This window comes from Dama dama, chromosome Y, assembly GCF_033118175.1.
Source record: "Dama dama isolate Ldn47 chromosome Y, ASM3311817v1, whole genome shotgun sequence".
In the NCBI taxonomy this organism is placed as follows: Eukaryota; Metazoa; Chordata; class Mammalia; order Artiodactyla; family Cervidae; genus Dama; species Dama dama.
The window spans coordinates 12689771-12713417 of NC_083715.1; the positions used below are offsets into that span (position 1 = coordinate 12689771).

At 48.8% G+C, this 23647-nt stretch overlaps 1 pseudogene; it reads left to right on the forward strand.

Moving 5' to 3' along the window:
• Positions 1-1231: 1231 nt before the first annotated feature.
• LOC133053593 (histone-lysine N-methyltransferase PRDM9-like) lies at positions 1232-22173 on the forward strand (annotated as a pseudogene).
• The last annotated feature ends 1474 nt before the right edge of the window (positions 22174-23647 follow it).

The following is a 23647-nucleotide window of genomic DNA, read 5'->3' on the forward strand; positions in this document are numbered from 1 at the left end:
TCCTCAACTTGCAGACCCTGAATCCCTCTGCCTGGGAGCTCTTAAAACTTCCTCCTCAAGACCCTAACTGTTCTGCCTGTCGGAGACCTAAAGTCCCTTAATAAGAAACCCCCGATTTCCTCAGCCTCACAGATGCCAAGTTTTCTCACCCTGCGCATTCTACATTAGCCAAAAGATCCCCAGTCCCCTCTGTCTGAGGACCCGAGTTACTTCAGCCCTTGGGACCCAGATCTCCTCCAGCCGAGTGACTTCTCCCTTAGGCGTAGAACCTACGTTATGCCCAGATTTTTCTGAGTGTCCAGGAGGAGATCCTCAAAACCCTTCTTGGAGAAACATTCCCTCTGTTGCACTGGAACAGAGCCCTGATTTCAGCCTGACCCAAGTCCAGCAATTAGGGGTTTCCGGGTCTCATCAAAAATCCCTCCGTCTCCTACAGACACTTCCCTCCCAGTGCCTTCCCTCAGAGGGGCTGAATTGTAGGGGAACCAAAGAAATCAAATCTAGTTCACATTAGGCTGATCTGTCATATCTAGTCAGGATCCGTCCATCCCACCAGTACCCTCACCCCGACATTCCCCTCACCTTCCTGCCCTGGACACTCCACCCAAGGCAGACAGACCAGGCTCTGGACACTGGTCTGGGGTCTCTCAGCACCTTCTTCTTCCACAGGCACCTTGGCCTTGAGCACGCCAATGGCCTTGAGGACGAACAGGTCTCCAGAGGAAAGCACTGAGGGAGATGCCAGGAGAACAGAGTGGAAGCCCACGGTGAGAGGTGGAGGTGGCAAAGCTGGGCTCTAAGCCAGCTCTATAGCAAAGACATGGTGCTGGTCCCTGAAGCACCACAGACTGCTTGCCTGGGCAGCTGAGTGAACTTTCCTGTGGCTATACACAGGATGGGAATGCCTGGTCCTGTCTGAGATGGTGGGGGTGGAGTGGGACAAAACAGGACACTAGCTTCGTCAACTGCTCTGTGTCCGGGGAGAGTTACGAAAATGTTCAGCGTTTGTTCAGTTAAGCTGGACACAGTCGGGAAGGAAAGTCTTCATCCCTGTCTCACACAGACCATCCAGTAGCTTCAGGCTACTCCCTGCACAAAAGGTGGAGAAGAAGCCTCAGCTCTAAGGTCTGACTTAGATTAGTAAATCACTGATGAAATCTATTATGTTCCTTAGGCCAAAGATGCTTTCAAAGACATCTCCGTATACTTCTCCAAGGAAGAATGGGAAGAGATGGGAAAATGGGAAATAATCCGATATAGGAATGTGAAAAGAAACTACGAAGTGCTGATTGCTATAGGTAACAGGAAGTGTGGGTGCCTGAGCCTGGGAAACATGAAGCAGGTCTTCACCCTCAGTGTTCACTTGGCCCGCTCTTAGGTGGCTCCATCTGCTCACAGTTCCCTTTGGTGTGGAGACTAACCTGGAGGAAATGTTTACAGTTTTGCACCAAAGGGAGGTTGACCCTGCAGTGCAGAGCTCACCTCTTGCCTTGTTCTAGATTCCCCCAGCCCATCCCACTGATTCCCTGACGTTGTGACACTTCCCATGGCTTCTGTGCTTTGTTTCTCCTTCTTAGGACAAATGTTTTGCTTCTTTCCAGGTTTCGGAGCCACTCGGCCGGATTTCATGCCTCACCGCAGGCAGGTCATCAAGCCCCAGGTAGATGACACTGAGGATTCTGATGAAGAATGGACACCAAGGCAGCAAGGTGAGAGGCCAGGAGGATTTGGAGGTGTCTTCCTGAAACCAGCCTGGGCTTAGGTCTCAACTACATCTCAGCCATTAGCAAGGAAAACATAATTTTCAGCGTTCTGAAGCGGTTGTGGCCAAATATTTACATAAGCCTGAATGAAGATGAATGTATAGGTTTTCCAGTGTAATTCTCAAAAGTTTTATGGTTAAAATTTATCATTCTTTTTAAAAAGAATTATTTTTACTAAACATTCTTAGTGAAAGGCAGTTAAAGAAACCTTAGAAATAAATTCACCAAACAGGTTTAATACTAATCTCATTGGTTATTAGATTAAATCTCTTAGAAGAGGAAATGATTAACATATTATGTCAAGATATATTATTTCTGTATGTATATAAAACAAAACCCATGATCTTCTTACCCTAAGGTTAAACTAATTCTTTATTTTGATTCTGGGAAAGGGTTGGAGAGAACTATTTATTCTCCATGATCTTTCCCACATTTCACTGACCAGAGATGGCATCAGGTAAATAAAATGAAGTACACTTATTATAAAATAGAAGTGAGCACTCACTTCCTCTTCAGCTGCTCAAAGAGTTTAGAAGAGTTAATCTGCCTAGACTGGAGAAAACAATTTAGATAGTTCTATGATTCTCCATCTGTGGATTTCTGTTCTCCCAGATTTTTAAAAATTATTTATTAATTTTGACTGCACTGGGTCTTCATTGCTGTCCATGGGCTTTCTCTGATTGCTGTGAGTGTTTTCTTGTTGCAGAGCACGCGCAGGCTCTATAGTTTGTGATACACAAGCTTAGCTGCCCCACAGAAAGTGGAATCTTCCTGGACCAGCCATCAAACCTGTGTCCTCTGCATTGGCAGGCAGATTCTCATCCACTGTGCACCAGGGAAGTCCCTCTCTTCCCTGAGGTTATTAAAAGTAGTGAAATGGACATGAAAAGCAAACATTTGGTTGTCTGCAAAGGTTTTGACATAAGGAGAGATTCATCATAGGGAATACATACGCCTCGGTTCACCATACGCCTGCACGTCTTTATTTACCTTTATAACAATTTCTGAATGTATGGCATACTGTTGCTAACTATGTGCACGTTAGTTTTAGTGGCCATAGTGCTGATCACTCAGTCATGTCTGACTCTGCGTACCCATAGACTGGAGCCCACCAGGCTCCTTTGTCCGTGGGATTCTCTAGGTAAGAATCCTGGAGTGGGTTGCCATCTCCTGCTCCAGGTGATCTTCCCAACCCAGGGACTGAGCCTGCATCTGTTGCATCTCCTGCATTGCAGGTGGATTTTTTACCACTGAGCCACCGGGGATATATATACACATTGTTGTACAATAAATCTGTAGAAATGTTACCTCTTGTGTAACTGAAGTCCTAACCCACTGAGTAACAATTCTCCCACCGCTCCTCCTCACAGCCCTTGGCAACCACGATTATATTTTCTGTTTCTATGGATTTGATTAATTTAGATACCTCATCGAAGTGAAATCAGGCAATATTTGTCTTTTTTGATTGGTTCATTTCACTTAGTATACCATCAAGGCCCATACATGATGTAGCATATGACAGAATTCATTTTTAAGGCTTCAAAACATTCCATTGTGTGCATGTGGATATAAGAGCTATAAGATATATCTTATATATAATCTTTATCTTTTATCCACCAATGAACATTTAGATTGCTTACACATCTTGCTCATTGGGAATAATGCAGCAATGACCATACATGTGCCCACTATTTATTCAATAGCTTGCTTTCAGTTTTTTATGGAAATACACTTTTGAGTGGGATTGCTAGATCATACAGCAGTTCTAATTTTCTGTGGAAACTCCATACTGTTTTCTAGAAAGCTTGCAACATTTTACATTGCCAACAATAGTGTATAAGTGTTCCAATTTCTCCACATCCTTACCAAGCTTGCTATTGTCTTCTTATACATATTGCCCATCACAGAAGGTTTCAATTTGTATTTCCCTATTGATTAGTAATATTGAGCATCTTTTCATATGTTTGTTGGCCATTTGTGTATTTTCTCTGGAGAAATGTCTATTCAGTTCCTTCTCTCACTGTTAGTCAGCTCAAACTGGCATAACAAAACAGACTGCATTCCTTAAACCACAGAAATTTGTTTTCTTACAATGTTGGAGCATGGAAATTTGATATCAAGGTGCCATCATGGTGAATCAGGTTCTCTTCCGGGCATATAGGTAGCCTTCATACTGGTGTATGCTTATTAACTCCTTATCAGAGGCATATTTTACAAATATTTTCTACCATCCTGTAGGTGGCCTTCTCAACTCTGTTTAGTGTCCTTTGCTGCACAGAGGTTTTAAGATTAATCTCATTTGTCTATTTGTACTTTGTTACTAATACTTGTGCACTTGGTACCATATCTAAGAAATCATTGCTGTTTCAATGTCGTGAAGCTTCACCCTTGTTTTCTTCTAAGAGTCTTATCAAGTCTTGCATTTAGGTCTTTAACCCATTCTGAATTGATTTTTCTTCAAGATGTATGATGTTCATTATTTTGCATATGGTTATTTTGTTTCCCCAGCACCATTCATTACAGGGATTAAACTTTCCCCATTATCTTGACACCCTAGATGAAGATCATTAGACCATGTATCCAAGAGTTTATTTCTGGCTGTCTATTCTGTGCCATTGATTGACATATCTGTCTTTATGCCAGCCAGCTTCCTCAGTGGCTCAGCAGGTGAAGAATCTGCCTTCAGTGCAGGAGACACAGGAGATGCGGGTTCAATCCATGGGTTAAGAAGATCCCCTGAAGAAGGAAATGGCAACCCTGTCCAGTGTTCTTGCCTGAGAAATCCCCTGGACAGAGGAGCCTGGTGGGCTACAGTCCAAAAGGTCACAAAAAGTCAAGAAGACTGAGCGATTAAGCACACATTTTTTGCCAAATCTACACTCTTTTGGTTCCTGTACCTTTGTAGTATGTTCTGAAATCAGAGGCCTCCAGCTTTGCTGTTCTTTCTAAGATTACTTTGCCTATTTGGGGTGCTCTGAGATTCCGTGTTAACTGTTGGATGGATTTTCTATATCTGAAAAAATTCCATTGGGATTTTAATAGGAATTGCATTGAATCTTTAAATTGCTTTGGGTAGTATGAACAGCTTAATAATATTAAGCCTCCAAATCCATAAACATGGGATGCCTATCTGTTTATTTATGTCAGATTCCTTTCAGCAATATTTCATAGTTTTCAACATATAAGTCTCTCATCTCCTTAAGTTTATTCCTAATTACTTCATTCTTTTTAATGCTATTATAAATAAGATTATTTGTCCAGTGGCTAAGACTTCACACTCCCAGTGTAGAGAAGTTGGGTTCAGTCCCTAGTCAGGGAACTAGATCACACATGCCACAACAAAGACCTGGTACAAACAAATAAATATATATATATATATATATATATATATATATATATATATATATTTTTTTTAATTTAGCTGTTCAGTATAGCTTTAAAAAAATAAATAGGATTGTTTTCTTATTTTCGTTTGTGGAATGGTCATTCTTCATGCATGGAAATATATCTGAATATTGATTTTGTACCATGCAACTTTCTGTGCAGGATTTTTGTGTGTGTGGATTTAAAGATTTTTCTGCACATTAAACCATGGCCCTGTGAACAGACATAATTTTACTTCTTTCTTTCCAAATGGAAGCCTTTTGTTTCCATTTCTAACCTAAAGCCCTGGCTAGGAGTTCTAATACTTTGGTGAACAGAAATGTTGATAATGGGCATCCTTGCCTTTTATTCTTAATTGTTGAAGTTTTCAGCTTTTCACTGATGACTAGGATGTTAGAGGTAGACTTTCAATATATGACCTTTATTATATTGCAGTAACTTCCTCGTATCTCTACATTGATGAGTACTTTTGTCATGAAAGCTACTAGTTTGATTAGATACTTTATGAACATCAGATGAGGCACAGATGAAGTTTCATAATTTTTTTTAATTTTAAGAAAATTATGTAAAGCTCCCAGTGGAAGCACAGAAGTTGATGATACAGAAATCATTTTCCATTCCTCCTTTGGTAATCATTGTCCTTGTCACTCTCTGGCTCAGGATTATGCGTCCTTAATTAGAATACTCAGAGTTTGGAAACATTTCCCAACCAAAACACTGATCCTCATCATTTTTTAGGTAAACCTTCTCGATGGCCTTCAGAGTGGAGCACAGTAAACACCAGAAGGTGAGTATGTCCCAAATCCTGTTGCCAAAATATCCTCCTCATGGATCCAGTCACAGGTGAGAATAGGAGAAAACACAGAGATCCTGGAGACGGCTGCCTTCCTGCCCTGAATCTTTAGCACACTGCCTGATGTCATCACCATCTTTACAGTTAGTAAGAACAACAACCATAGTATCCTGCTCTATTGTTACATTATTTTCATAATATTTCAGACTTCAAGCATTTTATGTGAATGAACTTACTTAAACCTTCAATCAGTCCTACAGTACCTATAAGTAGGTATATAGCTATCACCATTATAGATCCAAAAATTAGGTAAAAAACATTTGATTATATGTCTGAGATCACAGTATCACAGGTAGTGCATTCTAAACCAGTGCACATTCTCTAAACCCCTTACACACTGATTAAAACTTCCATAGTTCTATGAAGCTTATTCATACATCTTTATATCATTCATCTGAGTGATGTTTTCAACCTCAGCTCTTTTATGCTGTGCTAGGGAGGGATATGCTAAGACATCTGACTAAGGGAAGCTTAAGGACATGTTGGGCAGTTTGTAGAGTGGACAGTCCAAGATGAAGAAGCTTAAAGACATGCTGGGCAGTTTATAGAGTGGACAGTCCAAGATGAAGAAGGAGACAGGATCCCTACCTCAGAGCCTCCCACTCCAATAAGATGAAGCAACTCGCAACCCTGAGAAGCCTAAGGTTTATGACTGAAAAGCAACAAATAAGAAAATAACAGAAGGACGTCACATAGATTACCCACTTTTGAGTAGAAACTCATCATCTGGGCATCATTTCAAATGCTCATTCCTGTAGGAGGGAGTAACAGCTCCTCCTCTGAGCTCTAATAGGCAACTCTCCTGTTTGGAATCATTTGTTTAGCCTGCCCCTGTGTTGTGAGCTTTGAGATCCTAGCCCACACCCATTCATTCTCAGAAGTCCAGGCCCAGCTCAAAGCCCCTGAGGGCCCCCTGAATGTTTTGTGAATGAGTGACTCCACACTTAAGCATTCATCTAGGAGTAGAAAAGTCAAAGGATGCTGAAGATAGTATCTGTGAGGTAGACTTCAAATATAGATGCAGTTTAGAGTATAAATTGATACCAGGGATGTACGCTCACGTTGTAACTGTATTAAATAGCTCACACAACAATTTGTTGAAGGTTATTACATTTCATGTCCCTATAATATTATGAATTAGCCTGTATACCAATGAATGGATCAGGAAACTGAGCAAAACCAGCTAGTCATACAGCCTTGTTCAAGGAGAACTGATGAGACCAGCTACTTTAATTCCAACCATTGTCTCTAGGACATGGCAACCTGCAACTTTCATCTCTTTTTCTTTATTGTCTAAATGTGTTTCTGCCGATCATCTTTTCTCCTCTTAATCTCACTGCTTTGTCACTTTATTTTCCACATGTGGTTTTTCCCCTCTGTAATTTTCCATACTTCCTCGTCCATCAAAGGGCCACAAATTAACAGAAACCCCCCGGATCTCTCTACGAGCCCTTACCCTCTTCTTTCCCTGACCTCCAGCTATTCTCCCTGCCTTGCTCTCAATTTTATGCAGAAAGTTGAAGGGGAAGTACCTTAAGATATGAATTCTAATTTTGATTCACTATCCACCTAGGTCCTTTTGTTACACTCCAGTGTTCAGACAACCCCCCCCAAAAAAAAAAAAAAAATCAGGTATTTCCAAGAATTGTCAAAGTATTAACTAAAGTCATGCATGTCAAAACACTTCATAAAATCCTAAGGAACTAAAGAAATGCATGTTGTCTTTTACTCACATGGAAGAGAATGTTCAGGGCACCATTAAGTAAGGAATCTAGTTTGAAGGAATTGCCGGGAGCAGCAAAATCACTGAAGACAAGTGGCTCCAAGCAAGCTCAGAAACCAGTGCCCCATCACAGAAAAGCAAGGACCCCTGGACAGCACCCCAGACAAAAAGTCAGTAAGACAAAATTTGGAGAGTTCCTCTAATTAGTTCCTCTAATCCCTGTAGAAAAACTAATAAGTATGACCTAGGTGTGTGGCATGGACTTTGGGTAGGTGGGGGTTTAAGGTGGACTGATCTGAGACCTGAAGTTAGCACTGGGGCCTTGGGAAAATCTTATACATTTTCTGAGGTCCTGATTGCTACTGGTAAAGTGAAGATAAGGATACATACTCATACAGTGCTTGAAAGCCTTACATTAAATGCAAAAGTCTGACACCTACAAGTAGATTGATAAACCCAGCTGTGATGATGGGGACCATGCTTTGTTAGTGTTTATGCCCAGACCTCTGCTCAGTGCCTTACATGTCATGTGCCCTTATCATATATTTTCTGAGTAGATGTGTCGGTGAACTATTTCCTAAGTAGGAAGGTTGGAAAATTAAACCTACTAACGGGAAGTGCAGTACACTATCACTGAACTGGACACCTGTGGTCATTGGAGCCTCAGTCTCCTGAACCAGTAGTTAAAGGGAGAAGAAACAAAGTATAGAGGAGGGACTTCCTGGGGGTTAAGTGGTTAAGACTCCACGCTTCCACTGCAGGAGGTGTGGGTTCCATTCCTGGTCAGGGAACTAAGATCCCACAAGCCATGCAGCGTGGCCAAGAAATAAATAATGTAACATTAAAACATAATATTACAAAAGTAAAAGTTTGAAAAATACATGTAAGAAAGTTTTCACAAAGTGTATAGATGGACAGGTAGGAGATCTCACACTTTGTGATAAAACAGTGACTAACTCCCCAGATCCCGCCAGCCTTGCTGAGCTTCTGTTATCCATCTTAGAACTCAGAAGAAAGGAGACTGGAGTGAGGAGGTACAGTCTACGGGAAAGAAAGGGCCACGTATACCAAGAGGTCAGTGAGCCCCAGGATGACGACTACCTCTGTGAGTGACCCTGCTGGCCCACTCATGGAGAAGCGGCTAGGAGTCCTTGGCCCACTAACCTCACCCCACCATTTGGCCCCCGGCCATCCCCTTCCTCTATGACTTGGGGTGCAGGATCAAGGCCAAATGCCATGAATGCCCCAGTTCTTTCTGAAGGGCGTTACGACCAGCAACATCACTATACCTCCTCTCATCCCTGTTCTCACCTCCAGATTGTGAGGAGTGTCAGAACTTCTTCACCGACAGCTGTGCTCCCCATGGGCCCCCAACCTTTGTAAAGGACTGTGCAGTGGAAAGGGGGCATGCCAATCGCTCAGCCCTCACTCTGCCCCCTGGGTTAAGCATCAGACTGTCGGGCATCCCTGATGCTGGGCTTGGAGTGTGGAAGGAGGCATCAGATCTACCGCTGGGCCTGCACTTTGGCCCCTATGAGGGCAAGATCACAGACGATGAAGAGGTCGCCAACAGTGGATACGCCTGGCTGGTGAGAAGCACCTGTTTCCCTATCCTCTGGCTTCTAATCACTTGTATGTGGTGGGGGCTACTTCATGTCTACATGCAAGGATGCAGATGTTGATAACACGTTCGGAAATGATACAGTCAGCCCTGTGTACTGTGTGCCCTGGGCGTGAACACAGGACTTCCATCTAAGGGTCAGAGGAGAGGTAGGACCAGAGTCTACAGAAACTCAGGACTTCTATCTAAAGATCAGAGGAGAGGTGGGACCACAATGTAGAGACACTCAGGACCTCTATCTAAAGATCAGGAGAGAGGCGGGACCACAGTGTAGAGACACTCAGGACCTCTACCTAAAGGTCAGAGGAGAGGTGGGAACACAGTGTACAGACACTCAGGACCTCTATCTGAAGACCAGAGGAGAGGTGGGACCACAGTATAGAGACACTCAGGACCTCTATCTAAAGATCAGGGGAAAGGTGGGAACATGGTGTAAAGACACTCAGGACCTCTATCTGAAGGTCAGAGGAGATGTGGGACCACAATGTACACACACACAGGACCTCTATCTAAAGGTCAGAGGAGAGGTGGGAACACAGTAGTACAGAAACACAGAAGTTACTCCTCCCTTGTGGAGCCCTTGCCTTCAATGAACCAAGAGACTCAGACTTGGAATGATGAGTAAGGGGCTTACCGTGTGGTCCGACTGGCAGGTGAATCCATGCAGGCTGAAAAGCACCAATGACTACAGAGGGAAATAGCTCTTCTATATCTTCCTACCAAGAAAAAATAAAAGAAAGAGGAAAGCTTGTAACTCTTTCTCTGACACTCAGATCACCAAAGGGAGAAACCACTACGAGTATGTGGATGGAAGCGACACGTCTTGGGCCAACTGGATGAGGTGAGTGCAGTGAGTCTGCAGTGTGTAGACACTGAGACTCCCTCTATCCCACACCCCTTTCCTTCTCAACCCGGCTCCCTCAACAGCTTTCACATCTTCTTTCCTCTTTTCCCTCCATATCATGCTATTTCATTTCAAAAGACACTAGAAAGAAGGAAATAAAAGTATGGCATGTGCCGTCAAGATACAAGTCTATATGCTGAACAAAACTGGTGGACTTGAAAGCAACTTCAGGAGTCTAGATTCACCAGGGACACTTTAACTCATTTAATGGACACTTACCATGCACTTTATGTTTCAGTTTAGACAATGAACTTCGTTACTGAAGCAGATCACACAACCCATGTCCTTTTGGAGAACATACTGCAGACAGACATTAGCCGATTGATTTTAGGAAAAGTAACCTTAGTTTTTCTATCTTTGAGTAACTGAACAATGCCAGGATAAACTAACACAGGAGACCTTGACTCTATGTTGGCAACAACCTCCTCAGGCGTGGTTCCAGTGAGAAGTGGGCCCTGAGGCCTTGGAAGGAATGGGAGGCAGGATGGCCCTGAGTGGGGCCATTGTCTGAGGGCCTCTCCTTTCATCAGGGTAGGCAGACAGTGAACAAACAATTACTGTTCCGTGTTTCAAGCTATATCAGAGCTCTCTCCAAGTTTTTGTGGGAGGGGGTGGGCAAGCGAATAGGACCCTGGATACACGTGGGGAGATGGGAGAAATCCTCAGGAGAGAAGGCAGGCTGGGGTGAGTGCTGAGGGTTGTGTGTTAGCCAAGGAGCACCAAGTCCTATGGATGAAAGAGAGCTTAATTCAGAGTTTAGAGGAGCTGGATATCACCAGCGTCAAGGACAGTCCACGTGGAGATGAGTCTGGAACTGGGCTCTGGAAAAATGGCGAATTAGGTAAGGAGAGAAAAGCATGAGAATTCACATGGCCTGCCCGAAGGTGTGGACAGAAGGTCCACATGAGGGGCGGCCTCAGAGGCAGAAGGCAAGGAGCTGGGCATGGTCAGAGAGTGGAGGGCACTCATCACCTGAGGTTTCTTTCCCTTTCCCGGCCTCTACCCCAGGTATGTGAACTGTGCCCGGGACGATGAGGAGCAGAACCTGGTGGCCTTCCAGGATCACGGGCAGATCTTCCACCGAACCTGCCAGGTGGTCAGGCCGGGCTGTGAGCTGCTGGTCTGGTATGGGGACGAGTATGGTCAGGACCTTGGCATCAAGAGGAACAGCAGGGGGAAGAGTGAGCTCGCGACCGGGAGAGGTGAGTGTCAGCCCTCTTCCAGCACCGACCCCATCCTGGGAGCCTCCGTGGTCCGATTTTGAAGCAGAGTCCGATCCAGTGTAAAGTCAGTTGAGTTGCCATTAAAATGCCTCAGAATTTGATTCTTTTCATATGATTGTTAGGAGAAATGTTTATATTAAAAATGTTAGTTATAATTTTTAATATTTCATGCAAAAAAAAAAGTGTAACATCACCTTCTGCTGAAAGGCTTAGAAGCAAAAAGCAACATTTCTAGCACCTACCAGCTCTTTGCCCTTATCTTTTTCTTCCTCATTTCCTCCCATTTCTAAGCGACACATGCACAGTGATGTGCATTCAGTTACTGTTCCAGTTTGTTGTCATGTGAGTTCATGTTCTGTGCCAGACGGGGCTCCATGCACTGAAACAGACAGAACCACTGCCCTGGGGCAGCAGGGGCTTCACAGCAGACAGGGGCTGGTGCTCTGAGCAAAACCAGCGCAGGAAACATGCCTCGGGTCAGCGTGAGCAGAGGGTGGGGTGTGGAGCAGGACGGTGCGGCGGGGTCTGTGCAGAGATAACACCCGTGGGGAAGGATTCTGGTCAGGGAAGCTGCCAGTGCAACAGCCCCATGGCTGGGAAGAGAGGCCATGCCAGGGGTCGTAGGAGGAAGCACACAGAGAGAGAAGGAGGCTGGACGGGACACGGAAGCCTCAGGGCCTGTGTCCACGTGCAGACCCCAGGGGTCCTCCTGGGTGACACAGAACAACCGCGAGGCTTTCAGCTGCAAGCATCATGTTCTCTGTTCTAAGATGAAGCTTTGGGTCATTTTGGGGACGAGACATCAGAGGGGAGTCCCCTCAGAAGTCAGTTCATTGCCAGACATGAGGGGAGAGTGGGCTGGCTAAAGATGCCTGGGAATGTGGATGTGAAGAGTCTGACTGGAGATGTATTTTTAAGTAGGGCTTCCTAGTGCATGTTAAATGGACTAAGACTGAATGAAATAAATGAGGAATGAGTACTGGTGAGGCTGGAGAAAGGATATGCCTTTATTTTATGATTTATTGGAAACGGAGTGAGGAGCAATTTGTGAAACTGTTTGGGCCACAGGGGCCAGAGACCTGTAGTCAGTGGGACCTGGGCCTGTTGGTCTCATCCAGTCTCAAACCCACTTCCTGCAGAGATCGGCACAAAGGCTGCTATTTGAACAAGGAGCCACAAAGTCAGATTTACCCACACCCGCTGTAACCACCCCCTGTGCTGCCTCCCATATGCAGAGAGCTCCAGGACAGGCGCCCCTAACGTAATAGACCCTTTCCCCTCACAGGGAGCCACTCAGGAGATTCCACCTACGTCATCAAGTCTTATCCCTCAGTAGGGTAAATACCTGTGGCCACTGTGACATGACATTTCAGACACTTAGACGCAGGGAACGTCCCTGCAGATCCAACTCTATCAGGAGAGATGCTGCCTCTGATGCTGCTGGGATGTCCCTATCTGGGTGATATGTAGAAAAGGCCCCTGACACCAACTTCCTGGATTTCTGTAGATGTAGAGAATAAGAGTGGAGTGGAAACATGGACAGTAAAGAGACATCCAATGGGAGACAAATTGTGCACTGTCAACACTTAGATAATTAGTGAGGCAGGCCTGACCATGGCAAACCAGCTACCTGACCAAAAGCTTCCTCTTTCAGCAGAACCGAAGCCCAAGATCCACCCATATGCCTCCTGCTCTCTGTCCTTCTCCTGTCAGAAATTCCTCAGCCAACACACCCAACACAGGCACTCCTCTCAGACTCTCCGTAGACCATCTGAAAGAGACCTCCTCCAACCCGAGGATCCCTGCCCAGGCAATCAAAATCATCAATACGCAGACCCACACAGCCCTAGCGACAAACCTGAGGGTCAGGAGGCCAAGAACAGGGCCCAACAATTGCTGAAAAGCATAAGGCTGAAGAGGATTTCAAGGGCCTCTGCCTACTCACCCGGAGGACAAATGGGGGGTTCTTGGGTGCATGAGAGAATGAAAGACAAGCCCAGCACAAGCCAGAAACTGAATCCAGAGGACACAGGCACATTGCTCACGGGGGCAGGGGTCTCGAGGATTATGAGGTTCACGTACAGAGAGTGTGGGCAAGTCTCCAAGGACAGGTCAAGTCTCAGCACACACGAGAGGACACACACAGGGGAGAAGCCCTATGTTTGCGGGGAGTGTGGGCGAAGCTTCAGTCAGAAGTCCACCCTCATCAGACACCAGAGGACACACACAGGGGAGAAGCCCTATGTTTGTGGGGAGTGTGGGTGAAGCTTCAGCGATAAGTCAGTCCTTATCACACATGAGAGGATACATACAGGGTAGAAGCCCTATGTTTGTGGGGAGTGTGGGCGAAGTTTCAGTCAGAAGACCCATCTCATTTCACACAAGAGGCCACACACAGGGGAGAAGACCTACATTTGCGGGAGTGTGGGCGAAACTTCAGTCAGAAGTCAGCCCTCATCAGACACCAGAAGACACACACAGGGGAGTAGCCCTATGTTTGTAGGGAGTGTGAGTGAGTCATGACCAACAAACCACACCTTAGCCACAGGAGGATTACTGCAGCCATCCCATGCCTCAGCTCTAAGGGGGCCTCAGAGGAGGGCTGTAACCCATTACTGTCACCAAGAGTATGAGGAGAGACTTCCCAGTTAGTCCAGGGGTCAAGACCCCAATGCAGAGACCCACGTTCAATACCTGATTGGGGAACTAGCTCCCACAGGCTGCAACTAAGACACAGCACAGCCGAATAAATAAATATATAATGAACATTTTAAAGAAAGAGTGTGATAAGCACAGAATTACTTGTTAAATAGACCTTCCACTTTCATGACAGGAGAGGAGGTGGATAAACAGCAGAGGGTTTCTGAAGTGTTCTGGAGATGTTCATGCCAATTGCCTTGGTGATTGTTTGTATTCCTAATAAATTTCGTCTCCAAACAAATCTGAAGTCCAGACTATGTACTCATTCCCCCCTTATCACTGACAGGAGTGGAGTCCAGTCATAGCTGAACCCCTGGGAAGGCATCATTCTGGAGCCAACTCAGTTAGGTCACTGGACAGTCAATCCTGGGTCCAGGGAGAGGAATCTCTGGGTCCAGGTTTGAGACAGACTCACCAGGGAAGGGATTCCCCGGCCTCCTGGGAAGTGTGGCTTCTCCTCCTTATAGTCCCTGACTCTCCTTTGGCCTCTCCTGGTGGCCCTCTGGTTCCCTCTGACTTCTGTAGCCGCAAAGGTGAAGGCCACGTGCACGTGTGTGTGTGTGCGTGTGTGTCTGGCTCAGCATGGGCCATCTGGTCTCTGCCGCTCCCTCAGGGTCATCACAGCATCTGGACTCCAGAGTCGACCACAGGGGTCCAGTTCTCAGCGCTGCCCTCAGCAGCTATGTGAGCTGGGGCAAGATACTCAACCTCTCTGTGTCTCTATTCTCTCTCTATTCATCTGTGATACGAGGTGGGAGCACCAGCCTTTTGGTCTGATGCGGAATCACAGGCGGAATCTGGCAGAGGCTGGCTGAGAATGCAAGCCAACACCTTTGCTGTCCTTTGTGTTTTTTTCTTAATTTTTTAATTTTTTAATAGACGGATAATTGCTTTACAGAATTTCTTTCCTGCACGTCCTCCAGCCCCCACACCTTCCAGGTCTACAGAGCTAAACGAGGAAGGGGCTGTTTAGGCAGTGGGGTGCCCTGATAGGGGCTGTGAGGTCAGGGGTGCTAAGGGAGGGCGACCTCCCTTCCCAGCCCTGCCGTTCCTGCTGAGCTTGGCAGCTCCAGAGCCCCTCCACAGACAGGCAGTGCCCACAGTCGTCCCCCCTGCCGAGAACAGAGCCTGGAGCCACGTTTGCAGGAAATCCCTGTCCGCCCCTATTCCCCCGCCACACAGAGGGTCCTTGAATCCCACACCGCGGCTTCTCTATGCGTGGGCCTCGTACCTGTGCCCGTACGCTCTGGGCAACGCTGTCGCGCCTTGATTTTGTTAACCATGGAATAGTTCGTCCTTACACTTCCCTTTCATGAGTGAAGTCTGATGGGCCCCGAGTTGAGCTATGAGCAGAGCAGATGCACGCACAGCACGGGTCCTGGGGTGACTGAGCGGCACGAGGGGACAAGTTGGACACAAAGGCCCCCACCCTGGGTGAGTGAGGGTGGGGACAGCACCAGAAAGCCACGTTTGCTCAGACCCGGAAGTGAGCTCCGACACAGAGTGGGGGCAATGGGGTTCTTAAGGTCGACCACAGCCTCCCCTCTGTGAATGACCTCTGTCCCGGCCTGATCCTTCCAGAAGGGGTTCAGAAGGCTGAAGTCTGCCCGGCCACCAGAAGACACCAAGGGGAGAGTGGGCCACAGGGCGGGCGGTGAAAGTTGCGAAGTCCAGGACTCGGGGCAACGGCGCTCAGTCCCCTCCATGTGCCAGGCTTGTGAAGCGTCTCTACATGAACCGCGTCAGTGATAACCACCCACTACTATTTTCCGGTTTCTATGCTTTCTTAAAGGAACGTGTTTGTCTGTTGCTTGGTTTCCCTACAGGAAGGGAAGCCATGTAAACTCCCCATCTTCTTTGCCTTCAGGCCAGGGCCATGGGAGGGAGAGTTAGGGGTGGTGTAGGCAGAGGGGCTTCAACTGAAAAACGGTGGGGATCCAGAAACCTGCAGGGGCGTCTCACCTGCACCTCCCAACAGAGCTGGGCCTGGAATCCCCTGGAACCCTGAGCAGGTCAAACCTTTTCCCTCCTCTCCTCTCCACTCCCCTCCCCCCAAAAAGCTGACTCCGGGGGCCAGCCCAAAACACCCCCAAATCCCCCATCACCCACAGCCCCACACAGGCCCTCCCTCACAGAAGTGGGATGACCTGGATGGTGGCACAGATGATGTGTGACCCCAGAGCTGGGGATCTCAGCTGACCTTGAGCAAGCAAGCTGGTGCTTTACACAGCCTCCCAGCCCAGGGAGCTGCCAGCAGCCACAAGCCATGATCTGAAGCGGAGCTGGGAAATGGGGAGTGGGGTTGCGAGCTATCTGAGGTCCCATCCTATCCCCAGGACAGTGGCCAGGCCCCACCTGACACCATGACTGCCCTGCACGGGCACACAGGACGCCAGCAGTCACAGAACGGACAGCCAGCTGCCTCCGCTGCACGCTCCACCCTGACCACGGCGGCCCCGTGGCTGTACCAGCCCCGCTTGTGCGCGGCTCTGCTTGGCTGCCAGGGCTCAGGAACCCTGGGTGAGTCGGTGAGGGCAGAGCTCCAGAGGCCAAGCCTGTCTTCAGCCACCAGACCTGCCCTGCTTACTGGACTCATGAGCCCAGCCAGTATCTGAAGCCAAGATGGCTTTGGGAGAATGACACCCAGACGCTGACCTCAGAGCTCAGACTCCTGAAAACTTACTAAACAGATTATTTATAGCCTTTTTTTAAAATGGGATGTTGGCAGGAAGCAGGGAGGGGAATGACTCCCTTGGTGTTGCTGTGGTTTAGAATCCACCTGCCAATGCAGGAGACACGGGTTCAATCCCTGATCTGGGAAGACCCCACGTGCCGTGGAGCAACTAAGTCCGTTCACAACTACTGCAGCCCAAGAGCCTAGAGTCTCTGCTTCCAAAACAGAGCAGCCGCCACAGGGAGAAGTTCAGCGCAGAAACGAGAGAGCAGCCCCCACGCCCGACAGCAGGAGACAAGCCCGCACAGAAGCGAAGACCCCGCAAGTTGAAAATAAATAAATAATCTTGCTTTAAGTAGGAGACCGAAGCATTCTCTGCTCATCCAGAGCCTAGGACTATGAGCTCCCAACAAAAGGGGCCACTTTCAATCCCTGGTCAGGGCACTATTTCCCACATGCTCCAACTGAAGGCCCTGCATGCCACAGCTAAGACCCAGCGCAGCCAATTAAATGAATACTTAAAGTAAGAGGTGGTTCATCTGTCACCATAAAAAACTGCGGCATTTTAGGAAAAGGAAAATAAAATAAGATCTTATTTTGCAAGTGCTCATGGTTGATTGCAAAAATTTTCTCATAATATGCAGCTGTTAAAAAAAAAAAAAAAAGAAATTTTGAAACTAAAACCCACCCATAAATGTTTGGGGAACATCAATTGCTGCAGCATACGGCCACCACACACGGGAAGACACGTCCATCTTTTTCCTCTACAAAGAAGTTTTCATCCTCCACCCGCCTTCCCACCGGCCTCTGCTCTGCTCACCAAGAAGACTGTGCTTTGGCCTCGTGACCGGGGGGTTTCTGTTGAACTCAGGGAGGTGGAGGAGTCGGGCTGTGTGGTTGGGGGCACCGTCTGGCCTGCAGCGAGGAGAGAAGCACGAGTGCTCCGCCTCTGGGCCCAGTAACTCCAGGGGCCTCAGGCGAGCCGCCTGGGAAGAAGCCTCTCAAACGCCTTCCCTGCAGTCTCCACAGTTACAGCACATCCCACATCTCAGGGTTCAGCAGTGGGTTAACAAGACCTCTCTTGTTGGACAGAAAAGTGTTTCCACAGAGAATCTGCCTGGATCTTGGCCTCGGTTGGTACAGACGTAACAGACAGTACGTTCAGGGCTCAGGGGAGTTAGTTCTGAAGCTCTCTGGGTTTAGGGATACAGCACCTCCTCACCTCCACCCCTTCCACGGTCATGGAGCCTTCTCTTCCAGAGGAAGGTGTTTGGCAACATCAGCCACAAAGACACACACTGAAGAGGAGATATCCCACGGCAGGCGGGGTTGGTGTTCCTGGGGGAGCAGAGGGGTCTTGGACACTCCATGCTGGACCTCTGCCCCACCAGGTTCTCCTCCTTCTTGCTGGGCATGCAGCTTTCACCTGCTGGGTGCCCGCCAGTGAGGGGCCCCCAAGACACCAAGCTGGGGTTGGCGATGGGCGAGCTGGATGCCAGGGAACCCGAGACCCTGCAGCAGGTCAGTGCACTGTGGACGAGGGCCGGCCTCACTGAACGGTTAGGCCCTGTGCACTCAGGACACCCTCTCTGGAACCCAGGTGGAGGGCTGATGCCCCCAGTGCCCACCTGGGTCTCAGGAGGTGGAAGAGAGACCCTGTTGAACTTCCCACCTCCTGCCCAGAGAATGGCAAAGGCCAGTTCCCAAAAGTCAGAGCAGGGTGTGCAGAGTGAATCTTGGGTCTCACAGGGTCCCGGTGAAGAGGGGTTCACTGCTCCCTGGATCCCTCTTGGCTGGTTCTCCTTTTGTGTTGTCTTCATGCCAGTTCTCACAAGGATGAGGCAGTCCAGGTGCCCACAGCATCACTTGCCCAGGTGCTGACAACCCTCCTTATTTATTATGGGCATGGAGACAAGGTGGCTGATGTGATGCTCCCCTGGACCACAGAGGAGACCCCATAGGTTGTGTTTCTTCTACTCCTGAGACCCAGGAGGGCATTGGGGGCAGAGCACCTCCAGATGGGGTCTGGAGAGGGTGCACTGAATGGACAGGGCCTAACTGTCCAGTGTGGCTTCATGCGGTATGGGCAAGAGGGGTTCTAACTGCTTTCTAAATATTCCAGACAACCACTGAGTTCCTTCTGGTTTTTGGTTTCAGATCTTTTTATATGGTCCATTTTCAGTGTCTTTATTGAATTTGTTACAATATTGCTTCCATTTTATGTTTTAATTTTTTGACTGCAATGCATGTGGGATTGTTACCAAGTCCAAGCTCGCTCTGCACAACTCACAACCGGGCGATAAATCAGAGGTGAGGTGATGAGGAAAGGAATGTGCCTTTACTTGGAAAGCTGGCAGACTGAGAAGATAACCAACTAATATCTCCAAGAAACCATCTTGTCAGCGTCTGGATGCCAGTGTCTTTCATAGAACACAGAGCTGGGAGGTGAGGAAATAAAGTAAAAAGTCCACTAATCTGGAAAATATCTGGAATGGCCAGCCTATGAGGGAGATGTGTTACTTTCTCCCTGCTGTAGCCATCCACAGGTGGACAGGTCCTGGACAGAGGCAGAGGGGCGGGGTTTCCTGAGGCAGGCCTTTATGTATGGACAGTATCCCTGTAGCAAACAGGCCAACAGGAAGCTAAGGTTAAAGGAAAACATTCAACATGGAGTCAGATGTTGTTCTTCCCCATAACAATTCACCAGTGTCAGCGTCCATTCTACAATCTTATGGGAAAAGGGGTGATGAGGTTTCTAATTGCCCCACTAGTTGCATCTTTTGGGGAGTGCCCACCACTGGTGCCAGTGTGCTGAATGTTGAGATTTGTCTTTGATGTCCTTTGGAAAGTCTCTACTTCATATGGATAGACATAGTAATATTATAATACAGGTGTTGAGAGTTGTTTTATACAGTACAAATCTTTTAGGACTTCAAAACCAGGTGGCAGCATCTAAAGTTATGGAACTTAGCACTTTTCTATGTGTGGGAAGATGCAGCAGCCATCTCACTGAAATCATCCCCTTTGATACACACCTTACCGCCTGGGACCAGCATCCTGACTTCTCCTTCCTGAATTTCCTCGGGGATCATAGTGGGGAGTGGCTGAGTCTGATGGCTGCTGGAAAGCAGGTATTCTTTCCTTTCCTGAGGTTCCTCAGAGCTCACCGTGAGAAGTGGCTTCAGTTTGATGGCTTCTAGACAGTAGGAGGGGGAACCTGGGTCCCCATTGAGATCATCTCAGCAGAGAGAGCAAGCACATCCTGTGACTCCAGACAACCTTGCAACGTTCAGGGCTCAGCGTTCAGTCTGCAGGATCCACATTCGTCAGCTCAGCCAACATGCTCTGCACTTAGTTGCTATTTAGCCCTGAAACCTACACTGCAGGAGGCCCTCTAAATGTGGAGTCCTGTCTAGCAAACTCTCAGTCACACCCTCCAAGCCTGCCCCAGGTCCAGCTTTGCTGAGAGGGTCTCACTGGGACCCAGGTTCCCCCTCCTGCTCTCCCACATTCTGTACCTGAGTGGGGAGAAGGCAGGGGCTGGGGGCACAGTGCCTCCATGCAGGTATGGCAGACATTCTCCCATCGCCCCTACTGGTCCATCCCTGGGAACACAGTCTAATGTCACTTTTAGCAGCAGAGGACATGTGTCCCCAGATCTGGCCCACTCTCTATGGGGTGTGAGCTGTGAGCATTAACACAGGAAACCCCGAGTGACCTGCTTAGGCTGGAAGGCTAGTTCCTGGGATGTGAGCTGAAGTCTGAAAGTAGCTTCTTTGGGATTAGCCTTCTCCAGACGTAGCTTGGGGGCAGTAAGAGTGCAATAAGTGGCTGCACAGTGCCTCACGACAGCCCTGTGGAAACTGTGCACAAGAGTGACCAGGAGCCCACATTCACCCAGCAGATGGCTTCTGAGAGGTCCGTGACATACTAAAGCAACCATGGGCCTGTACTCACAGCAGACAGACTCTAACAGGTCTGTGACAGACCAGAGTGACCACAAGCATGCATTCACCCAGCGGACAGATTCTGATAAGTCTGTGACAGACCAGAGTGACCACGAGCCTGCACTCACCCAGTGGATGGCCTCTGAGAGGTCTGTGACAGAGCAGAGTGACCACAAGCATGCATTCACCCAGCAGACAAACCCTGACAGGTCTGTGACAGGCCAGAGTGACCACAAGCATGCATTCACCCAGCGGATGAACTCTGAGAGGTCTGTGACAGACGAGAGTGACCACAAGCCTGCATTCACAGAAAGAACAGCCTCTGAGAGGTCAGAGACAGGTCAGAGTGACCAAGCCTGCACTCACCCAGCAGTGAATTCTTGCCTGGAGAATCCCATGGACAGAAGAGCCTGGTGGGCTACAGTCCATGGGCTCACAAAGAGTCAGACACAACTGAACACCTGAGCACACACACACATGAAACAGAAATGGACTCAAGGACAGAGGGAACAGACTGGCGCTCTCCAAGTAGGAGGGGGCGGTGCAGGGCCAGAGTGGGAGGCTGGGTCAGCAGATGTAGCCTTTGTAAGCAGAATGGTTAAAGAAGGCCCTGCTGCATAGCAGAGAACAATATTCAGTATCCAATGATAAACTATAAAAGAATATTTTTAAAAAGAATGTATATGTGTGTATAAGTGTATCTCTGAGCTATGAGCAGAAATTAACACATTGTAAACCAGATATACTTCAAAAAAAAAAAAAAATACTGATTAAAAAAAAAAAAAAAAAAACAGACCCTAGCCAATTACAATAGACACTCAACCCAGGAGCACCAAGTGCCAAGCAGTCAGAACATGGACCAACCAGTCAGAAGAGGGGCCGACAGGAGACGGAGTCCCACGGCGGCCCACAGGCTGGCTGGGAGCCCTCGGCACCGTAAGCCTCAAGTGTCGCTAGAGGAAATGAGAACTCTACCCAAATGACTCCCCCTCCAGCTCAAAATAAAGCGGCTCTGCTTCCCCTGACCCCTTAACTGAAGGGGCCCCGGGACGCCCTGGCTTGGTGCTGGGACCAGGAATGTACTGGTCAGATCCCAATGCAGGGGAGGTCTGTGAGGGCAGCTCTGGAGCGGGCGGGCCAGGATGAGCACAGCAGCTCTGCCCATTCATCAAAGGTCGGACAAAACAGAGCCCAGGAGGCCGGAAAGTGCCCTAATGGAGGGCAGGCCCCACGTCGGTGCCTCCGCTCTCTGGCTGAGGCCCAGTACTGACCGCCTGTGCCGGTCTGCAGATGTTCTGTACACGCACTGCCGGCTCAGCTGTTGAGCCCCAAGGAGAAGGCTTGTGATGGCAGCCATGCCCACAGGCACCAGCAGCACTGACCATCTGGCTCCCGGCCCAACAGCGAGGTCCAGCTGAGACCAGTGGGCACCTTGTCAGTGGTGCTCCAGGGTGGGCCCCGAGTCACCAGCAAATGGCAGTGTCGTGATGCAGGCCAGCAGGACTCAGCCTGGGGGATGGCTAGAATCAGCGGGGACACACCGACCCATGAACACTCCTGGCCCTGGGTCAGGCAGAGACCCGAACAGGCAGACAACTGCAGAGAGCAGAGCCCACGGCACAGACAAGGAGCACCCGTCCCCGGTCAGGGAAGGGGCCCCAACTCAGGGGGCGCCCTTGGGATCCCCCAGCTTAAGCATAAAGAGGCTTCAGGCACAGGTGGGAAGAGCAGACTTGGAGCCGCTTTTAAGTCATGCAAGGCAGCATACGCAGATGAGTGAAGGCCAGAGGGAATGTACCATAGAAAACAGTGTGTCTGGGGAGCAGACGGGCTTGGGTGGAGCTGAGCCCATGGGGGTTGGGAGTCCAGGTTTAGAAACCCTGAAAGCCTCTCTCCTGGCTCAGCCTCCTACTCTACTTAACCCCGACTCTGCAGCTTGACGCCAACTGTCCTGCGCATCTCCACACTCGGACCGTCCACTCATTCACAGATATTTGCTTAGCACCTGCCTCTGGCCAGGTCGTGTTCCAGGCACGGGACAGCCGTGAGGAGACAGACAATAACCCCAGTGCTTGGGGACAGAAACTCTACCAGAGGCCAGATGCACCACTTCTGGGGCTGAGCCCCGGCCTTGCCCTCCTCACCCGCCGGCCAGCCCTGCTGGAGCTCCGGGGCCTGATGCAGTTCTGTCTGAGCATGCCCCCTCCTCCAAGAAGGCGCCTCTCTGGACTCGCCGCCCGTCAGCCCCTGCCTCCCCGAGTCCTGTGTCCTTCTCAGCACAGACCACCATCGGAAACGGCCTCCCCACCATGCGTGACCTCAGTGTACCTGGTGATGTCACGTCCTCGGTGAAGGAAGGTCCCAGCTGCCCTCACGCCCTTTCTGCTGAGTTCCCAGCACAGATTCCCGTCACGACGGCCTGGAAGGACACTCCAGACGGGTGTGGGGCAGGGGCTCGGTGGGGCCTGAGAGAGTGGCCCCTGGGCCGCTCCAGTGTTCAGGGTACGCAGGGACCTCCCAGTAGTGGCTCGGACCGGCCAGCAGGCCGATCAGGTTCCTTCTCCCTGGGACCACGAGGGGGCGAGGCTCTCATCACTGCTCAGGGTCGTGGCTGCCAAGGAAGGGCTGTCAGTTCCACTGTCCTGAGCAACCTGTGAGCTGTTACACGTTTTACCTGTGTGATCTCAGCTCCCTCAGGCAGAACGCTCTGGGCTACACACTTGGAAGAATCTAGTGGAGTGGTTTCAGTTCAGTTCAGTCACTCAGTCCTGTCCAACTCTTTGCGACCCCATGGACTGCAGCACACCAGGCCTCCCTGTCCATCACCAACTCGCGGAGTTTACTCAAACCCATGT